This window comes from Zalophus californianus, chromosome 8 (assembly GCF_009762305.2).
Source record: "Zalophus californianus isolate mZalCal1 chromosome 8, mZalCal1.pri.v2, whole genome shotgun sequence".
Taxonomy (NCBI): domain Eukaryota; kingdom Metazoa; phylum Chordata; class Mammalia; order Carnivora; family Otariidae; genus Zalophus; species Zalophus californianus.
In genome coordinates, this window is record NC_045602.1 from 112,515,311 (window position 1) to 112,525,960 (window position 10,650).

Below are 10,650 nucleotides of genomic sequence, written 5' to 3' on the forward strand. Positions count from 1 at the left end.
TTGACAGCCCCACTTCACAGATGAGAGTTCTGAGGCCCAGAGAGGGAGTTCGGCTAAGCTGATGTCACACAGCTAGTCAATGGCCAAGCCACAGTCCCCCCACCCCCCCACCCCGCCCCGTGAGCCGGACTCTGGAGCCACGAACAACCTCACCTACTGCTCTCAATATGTCTCTTCTCTCTCCCATACATACCTCAGTCATCCAGCCCCGCGTGGGCCCCTAGGCTTGCCTCACACGCTTCCCTGGACCTATCTACTTCTTCTCAGCCTCATCCACAGCCAAAGGCGTCTGCTCCCCACCCTCAGCCAACACAGGACAGGACCAAGGAGAGGAGCTGTCATTTCCATACAGCTGTCCCCGGGAGCCAGCCCTGCCTGAGCCCCCCCATTTTCCCTGAAAAGGCTGAATTGTCTTGGCCGTTTGGGGGGCAGCTCTCGGCACAGGCCGGGCTGCCTGGGCAGGGCCTGGCTGGGCTATTATCCTACATTATCTCACTCCTCTGCTCCTGAAAAGAGCCAGTGACTGCTCGCCCCCCTCAGCCCTCCCCTGCTCGCTCCTGTCTTTTACACTTAATTACCTCACTCATTACCCCACAGCCTGCAGAGGCCGGACCACAACTGGGGCGTGAGTAATCCCCGCATCCCACACCCAGCCAGCCGGCCAGCAAGGAGCAAATTGCTCACACAGCCCATCAATAAAGGAACAGGACCCACTCGGGCCTTCAGAGCAGAAGGACTTCGTGGCTGCTGCCGTGAGGGGCAGGCATGGGCCCCAGCCTCCCAGTTGGCCTTTGCCAGCCCTGGTGAGATGGTCTCCATCTCCCCCAGCCCAGACGGTGACCTTGAACTTCCCCAGGCCACTGAAGACACAGCTCAGTGCCTCTGACAGATGAGACAGCAGGGCCCACACCCCTTCCTCACCATAGCCAGGAAACTGTCCAAGCACGGCTTCCAGGCTTCCTATGGGATGTGATCCTACCAGCCAGGCCTCACCACCTCTACCCCTGGCAGTGGATACTCTGTGGGTCCCCTGTGCCCTCTTTCTCCCCCAGGTCCTTTGCACATGCTTCCCCTCCTGCTTCCCGAGCACTCTTCCTCAGCACCCAAGGGCCGCTTTAATTCCTACTTTCTTGAAAGGTCACCTCCTCGGGAGAGCCTTCCCTGATTCCTCTGGGCTGGGCTAGGGATCTCATGGACTTCTCCCATGAAAGCATCAAGCCGTGACATTGTCACTGTCTTTTTGCTTGTGTCTTTGAGGGAACGACTGAGCCTTCTCCATCGTTTTGTCTAGTGCCCAGCCCAGGTCCTGGCACATGACTGGGCCAGTTGTGAGGCACTAAGTAAACGTGAGTGAGTGAGAGAGTGAGCGAGCGAGCGAGTGAGTGAGTAAAGGAGTAAGTGAATGAATGAGGTGAATGGTGAGCTGCACATGCTGGACGAAGGGGTTGGGCCCCTGGGCCCTGTGGTGTGGCCTCCTCCTCCAACGCCCCAGGATCCTTTGTCCAGGGCCTCTGAGCACATCAGGATGGATGAGCCAGGACCTCTCTGGGGCTGAAATATCCTTCCCTCAGACTCCTTCCCTCAAATCACATTGGAAAACACCAGCTTCTCACCTCTGGCATGAGATGGTCCAGCCTTGGCCCAGAAGTAGCCTGCACAACCTCTTCTACCTCAACTTGGAGGCTTCTGCTGATTCGCCACCTCCTATATCACCCCAGGGAGGCTGGTACAGAAGCTGGCTGTGTGGTAGACCTCTCCTATCCGGAGGACTTCACCTCATCCTCCGGCTTCCCTCCCAGATCCAGGATAAGGGAGGGAGCTTGGGAAGGTGGTGGAGAGGACGTTCCCAAAACCTGAGAGGCCAGAGTTCCTGCAACCCTTTCCTATCTGGTAAATCCCATGGATATTTTCTCAGAATAATGTCTTTAAATCAATAAAATAAAACACATGGTCTTACAAAGGAAACCAATTACATCGAAACAGTTATCAAAATATGAAAAACAAGTTTGCGTTACAGTTATGTATGTATTTCTTTATTGCATTAAAACACAAGATCTAGCAAATAACTATTGTAATTTGCAAGTGATGGTGAGTATAAATAGTATTTCAAGATATCTGGAACATCTGTCATGTGATAAAAAAATACCTATGGTTTCTATTAGTGACAAAGTCACTGGTCCTGCTAATACCACTGCATGCATCACTGAAGGAATGGTAAGTTTCAGATAAAGGCTAGTGGAATTAAAGACATAATACTTTTCCTATCCAAGTTCACGACAGACCTCCTGAATTCTTTCTAGGAGCACCTGCGACAGAGAACGACACGCGTGTCAGGCACATGCTAGCCCTTCCCTTCCTATATCTTGGCAGACATCCTTAATCAATTTCGGCAGTCTCTCCCACTAAACCCAAGCTCAGTTCCAGAATCTACTGCAACACCAGACTCCAGGCAACTGCTACCAACCAAAGTGGGCTCTTGAGCTGTCATCAACTGGTCATTCCTGGGGGGCAGAGGAGGGGCAGCGCTCTTGGAAGCAGGAGATGGAGGAGAAGGGGCAGTGACAGGAGGTCTAGCAACAACACAGGGAGGGGGCTTGATGGCAGCCACGTATTGGTTCATATCACGAACTCTCTTGTATTGAGACTTCTCTCTGAGCCACATTGTGCTAAGAGCTGGGACACAAATGGGAACAAACCCAGACCCCTGCCCTTAGAATGGACAGTGGAAAGAACTGAGTGTCTGCATATTCCTGAGGGGTCATCCCAGGAGAAGGATGGGGTCTGTGGGATTTCACTCAACCTGAGAAAAATATTACTACTGGAGTTTCCAGACAATGATGGGCTGCTGAATCATCCAGGATCCATGGCAGCAAACATGCTTGAAGAACCTCCCCAGAGGGTCAGAAACCAGGACTAAAGGCTTCGTAACAAGGGGGGGAAAAAAAAAGCCCCCGGGGCGCCTGGGTTGTTCAGTCGGTTAAGCCTCTGCCTTCAGCTCAGGTCATGATCCTGGGGTTCCAGGATAGAGTCCCGCCGAGCGGGAAGTCTGCTTCTCCCTCTCCCTCTGCTCCTCCCCCCACCTCATGTTCTCTCTCCCTCTCTCAAATAAATAAATAAAAATTAAAAAAAAAAAAGTCCCAAATTGGGTCGAAGCCCTGGTCTGAGGGAGACTTCGCTGGCACACGTTGCGGGGGGGAGGGCCCTGAGGCCACACTGCTGACTCTGATGCTGGATGCCAACACTCTGACCTTTGTCCCTGCTGCTGCTTTTGGACACTCAATGTAGAGGCTGCTACGCCAGCCAGATCGGCACGGGGCTGGTGTGGGCCACATGACTGCCCCTGGCTGCAGAGCAAGTGGGGAAGTCCAGCAGGGACCCCACTAGTGGAAGGAGGAGGCTCATAAGGCAAGGGTGTTGGAAGGTGCTGGGCGGCTGAAAGGAAGGTCCCCTGTCCCCTCCAGACAGCAAGGATCAGGTTCTTCTGGGGCCCAGCTCTGCGCTCAGGACTTCCTATGGACTGTCTTTGTGAATTGGCTCAGCTGTCTGGTGGGTGTGTGCCCTGATTATCCGTGCCCATTTTACAGATGAGAAAGGTGACGCTTAGAGAATCGAAGTCATTTACACTTGGCACCACTCTTTGCGCCGTCCCACAGAGGCGGGCCAGCTGGATTAGGAGGAAAACGTTCTCCACTTTGAAGCCGACCAAGGCAACTGAGCTCTGGGTGCCACCAGCCCTGGGATCTCTACGATTCCAGACTGAACCTGCCACAGCATTGCTAGATTGGGGTCCCTGGGTCCCGAGCAAGCCCCTGCTGCATCCTGGACTCTACACAAAAGTCATTTCCTCAGAGAGGTCTCCTGTGATCAGCTCACCTAAAAAAGATAGGTACGTTGCTCAGGGTAGATAACTTGCCAGTAAGCAGCAGATGTGGGATTTGACCCGAGGCCATCCAAGCTTTTAACCCCCCTGCTCCCTAGCCGTCCCGCAGCTGGGGTGAGATGGAGGAGAAGCTGGGAAGGTGTGAACTAGGGGCACATGGGTGTGCTGAGTCTTTGGGAGTCTGTCCCCCCACCAAGACTGGGGGGTCAGGCACAGGTCAATATTGAAAGCCCCTGGCCTCTGCGCACCTGGGCCACCTCCTGGCTTTCTCCAGAAGCTGCTGGATCCCAGCTGGTGTATGAGCAGAGGCAGGGAGCGGGAAGGCAGAACTGGGGGTGCTGAGAATGGTCGATGCCTCTGTGCCAGGATCCCTGGGAGCCTAGAAATGCCAACTCGCAGATCCAACAGCAGCCTCAGCATCTGCCACGGATGGTTCTGGGCTTGGCGGGTGGGGAAGAGAAGGAGGCAGGCGGGCCACTGTTGGGTGAGGGAGGCAGCCTTGATGTGGCAGGCAGGAACCTACAAGTCCCAGAAAGGGAACTTCCCTGTCCCATGCTTCCGTTTTTCCCAACTTTTAAATGGGGGTGTTGTGGGGATCATGCTGACATTCCAAAGGCTATTCAAGTAGAGCTTCCTGTTATGCTCCAGGCCTCATGCAACCCTATTTAATAGGTGCTAGCTATCATTGGCCTCAGTCTACAGAGGTGAAATAGAGGCACAGAGAGGCAAAGTGACTTGCCCAAGGTACCACAGCTTGAAGAGGCAGAGTCGGAATTAAAACTTGGCTCAGGGTGACCTGGGCCCAAGCTCTGAACCACCTCACTTGCTTGAATGTGGGGCTCAGGTGTGGGGGTCTCTTAGCTGCTCTACCCCCTTTCTAGAGGTTTCAAGGGGCCACTTAAGGTGTGACCTTGTCAGGGACAGAGGTTAGCATATTCAGGAACATCTCCAACTTTAAGGAAAGACACTTTAATGAGGGAATTGCAAGTCCTATGACAGTCAGGATAGGGACTCAATGATCCCCAAAGGCAAAAGGAAACCTTGAGGGCTGACAAATCAACCCAAACTCAGGCTGAAGAGGACCAAGGTGAGTGGGGGTCACCAGGAGGCTTTTCACTCAATAGTTTATTCACTCATTCAAGAGCTATATTCATTGAGCACTTTTATTTGCCCCGCACTCTGTAGGCAATAGTGTGTAGCAGTAAATGGAGCAGATCCGGGCTCCCATTTGAGAAGCATTGGGCCTTGGCAAGGGGAGGAAGAAGGAGGATCCCTTTGGAGGGGCCTCCCCTACCTACCCCAGCATTGGCACCTTTGGCCCTCTTAAGGAGAAGGACTCTATGGTTTAAAATCAGGGCTTTGCAGCCAGATCAGCCTGGTCTGAATCCTGACATCTAGCTGGGTCTCCTTGGGCAAGCATCTTGCCTCTCTGAGCCTTCTGTAAAATGGGGATATCAGTAGGGCTCCACTTGGCACGTTGTGGTGATGGTTACATGAGGTAATCCACACAAAGGGTTGGCTTTGGCTCCCGGCAAAAAATAAGTGCTCAGTAAATGTCAGCTGGCATTATTATCATCTGGGACTCCGACACATGCTCCTTCTTGCCACATACCATGTCTGTCCTGGGCTAGATCCTAGGGTTAAGTGGAAGGGTGGGGGGAGTGATAGCAGAAAGGGCGACTAAACACGAGGGAGGTAAGAGTGCTCTAGGCAGCAGGAACAGGCCTGCAAAGGCCTTGAGGTGGGAGGCTTTGAGGGAAGGGGGTAGAAGCTTCAGGAAGGTCTGTGACCCGACCACACTCCTAACCCCTCCAGTTGGCTCCTTCCTGGAGTTTGCTGAGGCTCTGAGTTCCCGAGGCAATGAGGAATGAAAGTGGAAGGCTGCCAGGGCCTTTGCAGTGGGAGGGAAGGCAGTGGGGCAACTGGGTCAAAGCCCCACCTCTGGAGCCGACCGCATTGGCTGCGAAACGTCCCACAAGTTCCTTAAACCCTCTGGGCTCCGTTTCCTCCTCCGTAAAATGGGGCTAACAATCTTGCCTGCCTGAAAAGGCAAGTGTGAGGATTCACTAAGGTAATATTTGGAAAGTGTACAGATCAGTACCTGGCACAGGGCCCAGAGCTGTGTTTAGTAAATGAATAAAGTAAAGAAAAACATGCGCAGCTGTGGTAAGATGCCCGCCATTCGGCCCTCCTCCGGACCGCAGTCACCAAGAGCAGGGAACCAGGGCCTGGCCATTCTGCCCGGCATGGGGCTCCTCTGCAGAAAATCTTTGCACTGGAACTCCCTGCTGGCTGGCCAGGCCACCCTGGACCCCCGCACCACTGCCTGAGGCTCTGGCTCGGGCATTCCTTTCTCCCATCTGTCCCTGCACAGGGGCCACACCTGCACCCTGGCTGAAGGCACCCCTCTTTTCTCCACAGGTCTTATCTCCCATAAAATTCTGTCCCTCCACCTCCACGTTCACACCTGCTTCCCAGAGATCCAAAGTGGCCCAAGAGAAAACCCCACACCTATCAAATTCCAGAGGACCCACTGTGTGCCCTTAGGCAAGACCGCCTCTGCGAGTCTTGGTGTACAGAGCTTCACCCTTCTCCTACCTTCACCCCTTTGGCCCGGAGGAGGAGGGCCTGGATCAAACACCCTGGAGAAGCAGGGCAGCATAAGTGAAGCTTACCAGAAAAAGAGCCCCATCAGCGTGGAGTGGATGCATTTGTGGCCATTCTCCTCCTTGGAATTCATACAGAATTCCATTATCGGCTCTGGACAGCAGCTCAGGGACCATCTTGTCTCATGCCCATTTGACAGACAAGAAAGCTGGAGCCCAGAAGGGGGAGCAGAAGGAGCAGAGCCGGGGCTAGAGTTGGGCTCCTGACTCTCATGCTCCTTCCTAATCACAGGCAGTGAACCCTGCAAATATGATGCCTCATTCCCTCTACAGATGTGCAGAGTGAGGCGCAGATGCGGGGCAATTCTGTCAGCCACCTGGACCAACACAGCACTGAGATCCACACCCACACACCAGTAGCTCCCCTCCTTCCTGACGGGCAGAGCAAGGCTGAAATGTGGAGGATACCGGCGCAGACTAAGGAGGGCAGGAGGGCCGAGCCTGCAGTCCCCACTAGGGAGACCTGTTAATTCAAGCCTGGGGCTCCTGGGGAGGCAGGCAGTGGGCCATGTGGATCTGGGACCCTCCCCAGCTCCTCCACACGGTGACCTCGTGGTCTTGAACCAGTCATTTCAGCCCCATTTGTAGAATGGGGCATAACAGAGTCTTCTCCCATGAGGCCGTGGAGAGGCATAGATGAGTAAAGATACGTAAATTAAAATAGACAACAATTACCATGTCAAGTTACTACACGTGTAACTGCTCTGTAACAGGCACTGCTCGGAAATACTTTATGGGTACTTTATCATTTAATCATCACCCTTGTGAGACAGGCCCTGCTAATGCCCCCATTTTACAGATGAGGAAACAGAGGCACCGAGGACCACACCGGTGGCAAGTGGCAGAACATGGATTTGAACTGAAAACAGGCTGACTCTGAATCCCTCTAGCTAAAGCCCCTGGAGAGGCCAGCTTCTGTGCAGGGTGAGTGTTTAGAACAGTGCCAGGCACGCAGAGCTGCTCAGTAATGCTGCTGTTGATAGAACAATAATTATTATTGTCGCTGGGGACACTTGCCACCAGCAGTGCTATCTTCCCAAAAGTCAGAAGAATGACTATCCTGACGTGTTTTACAAAATGTATCAGTTCTTTAGAAGGAAGGGAGTAGTTAGCAAGTGCTCAAGAGAAATGCTTGTTGAACCGAAACATTTTATGGTCTTTTAGAAAACATGAAAAGAAGGTGGGAGAAAACCCATAGGCCTCCCGTTCTCCTTTCACTTTTCTAGGCATGTTTATTTTTATTTTGGTTCCTAGTTGCGAATGTGCTATGAGAGAATTCTGGATTCTACATCCTTCCCTTAACATAATTCCATGAGCCCTTCTCTTGTATGATGATTTTTAATGACTATAGAATAGTCCATCAGACAGGTGTCTTCTTCATAGCCCCCTCTCCATTTTCTCCAGTGTGGGGTTTTTATTCCAGACTCTGCTGCTGCAACAAACATCCCCGAGAGTAAAGTTCTTTACTTATTTGATGTGATTTGGAGAAATTAGTTTCTCATAGTGGACCTCCTGGAAGCAGGAAGCCAGTGTTAGGGGAGGTTTAGGGGACAGAAGGCCCTTCTCAGTGTCCCAGCTGTTGTGTATTTCATCCGTGCTTCAGGCCTCCCCACCCTGTAGGTATTCTTGAACCTCACTTTCTGGGCCGAAGGTTTCTTCTTATCTGCTAAAGGTGTCCATGCCACCTTCCAACTGGAGGACAGAGACCTGGTATCTTACGCTCAACCTGGCACTGGTGGTCTACAGGACCTTGGATGTGTCACTTCTGGGGGGATTACCTCTCCATCCTGCCCAGTGAGAAGCCCTGATGACAGAGAGCCCAATCCCAGCTCTGTCCCTAAGATACCGTGAACCCTCAGTGTCTTGGGAAGCCCCCTGGGCTCAGTGTCACTGTCTCTTTGTAGGAGATGGGAATGGTAGAACTGTCAGGCCGGCAGAGGGGAGCTCATGGGCACCCAGGTGTCTTTATGATTTTATTTATTTGAAAGAGAGAGAGAGAGAGAGAGCACAAGCGGGGGGGGCAGAGGGAGAGGGAAAAGCAGGCTCCCCACTGAGCAGGAAGCCCAATGTGGGGCTCCACCCCAGGACCCTGGGATCATGACCTGAGCCAAAGGCAGACACTTAACCGACTGAGCCACCCAGGCACCCCTCACCCAGGCGTCTTATCTACCCCACTGGACTAAGCACCTCTAGAAGAAGTCTGAGCTCAGATGTCACCTCTTCCAGGAGACCCTTGCTAGCCACCCTGGCTAGGGATCGTCATTCTCCATCCCCTCACCCAGTTTTATGCCCCTCACAGCACTGAGCAACTATTTGAAAGGATATTGTTGATATCAGCATTTCCTTCCTCAGTGTCCAGCCACGGTCCCTTGAATGTCACCTCCAAGAGAGCAGGGATGAGGACTGTGTCACCACTTATTCCACAGAACCCCACAAATACGTGGGGTACTCCAGGCACACTGTACATATAGAAGCCACATGTATTGAGCACCTACTATATGCTGGGCACCATTCCAAGCCTTTTATATATAGCAACTCTGGTAATACTGCCAAGTCCCTGAGCTGATAGCAGTTATTATTCCCATTTTACAAAGGGGGAAAGTGAGGCACAGAGCAGTTGAAAAACTTGCCATGGTTCCACTGCTAGTAAGGAAGGGGAGCAGGGATGTCCCACTGCACATTGTAAGAGTATGCTGAGCCAAACATGGGACAGAGTCTCTGTCCCCACGAAGCTCAGGGGCTAAAGGGCAAGCTGGGCTAGTCCTCAATATAGGAAGTCAGGATACTTCCTAGAGGAAGCGATCCCTCAGCTAAGCCCTGAGGACAAATAGGGGTGTGCTAGGATGAAGTGCAGGGAAGAACAATCTGAGGAGAGGAAACACTGTGGAGGCCAGGAGATAAGCCAGTGAGCACCAAGCCTGAAGTAGAAGCGGCTTGTGTGGCTGGAGTAGGGGATACAGGGGTGTGCCATGAGTCAAGGGGTATGATCATCTCAACCCTCAGTGACTAAGGTTAAAAAAAAAAGTCCCAGGGAGCAAAATGTGAGTCAATATAGCTGGGAAGATGGGCAATGCCCACCCCAACCCCCAAGATCATGCAGGGCCTTGGCAAGCTCAAGGGTCCAAATTTTATTCCAAGATTCTGCACCATACCTCAAAGACTGTGTGCACCCCTCACTCAGTGGTGGCCAAAGGCCACACAAGGGTTTCTGGAAATTTCTGCTGACTCACTGTGGGACCTCAGGCTCCTCCGTACCCTCTATGGGTCTTAGTATCCTAGCTGGTATTGAATGACCCAGTCCCAAAACATAACCCCACTCCATCAGCCTGGCATCCCATAAAGAAAATGCTGTTGACCAATGAGATCCTCGCATTCCTGGAGTCTGATTCTGGGACTCTTGTGCACTGGCCATCCCATACTTGCTGAGGCCAGCCCACCACCATGGCACTTTGCCAAGCAGTCTCTGGGAAGGGGGTTGAGTTCTCCTGCTCCTCGTTCCTCCAAGATACAGGAGCTCCCCCAGGTTTTGGCCGGATGGTGGTGGGGGGGTTCTGCTCAGATCCTCCTGGAGACAAAGGAGCTGACCTGCAAAGAGTTCCAGCGGGAGCCCCGCTCCCCCTCCCTTCCCCCCCTCCCTTCTCAGTCCACGTGTCTCTATTGTCTGCTCCCCGCTTCAGGGAAAGACACAGCCTCGGATGTGTCAAAACCACCACCCCCCGGCAGCAGGGAAATTAATTACTGGACGATTTTCACTTCCTCTTGCAGCGCCTGCCTGAGCTAGGCACCGGAACAGGACCGGCTGAGTGGGGCCGGCATCCGCATCGGGGACTGGCTGCCCCCACCAGTTCTGGGAGAAGAAAGTTGAACCCCAAACCCAATAGGGGGCTTCAGTGGGAGGTCAAGCTGGGGTGGGGGTGACGACTTCCTCTAGTTAAAGCTGAGTGTCCACACTGGCCACTTCTGAATTGCGGGAAAGGGAGAGGACTGGAGGCAGGAGGGTCGCGGCTGGCGAGCTCACACTCTTTTCTTTGCATCCCCTTCCCTGTGTTCTCATGTGCCTGAACCCCGCCTGCCCGGACCACTCTCTGTCCTTTCCCCTCGGCT

The 10,650-nt window shown here is 53.1% G+C and overlaps 1 protein-coding gene across 5 annotated transcripts in view; it reads right to left on the reverse strand.

Annotated features, from left to right (window-relative positions):
• The window catches only part of FAM110A (family with sequence similarity 110 member A), a 122,222-nt gene that overhangs the window by 98,623 nt on the left and 12,949 nt on the right, over positions 1-10,650 (reverse strand). The gene's annotated exons all lie outside the window — the stretch shown is intronic.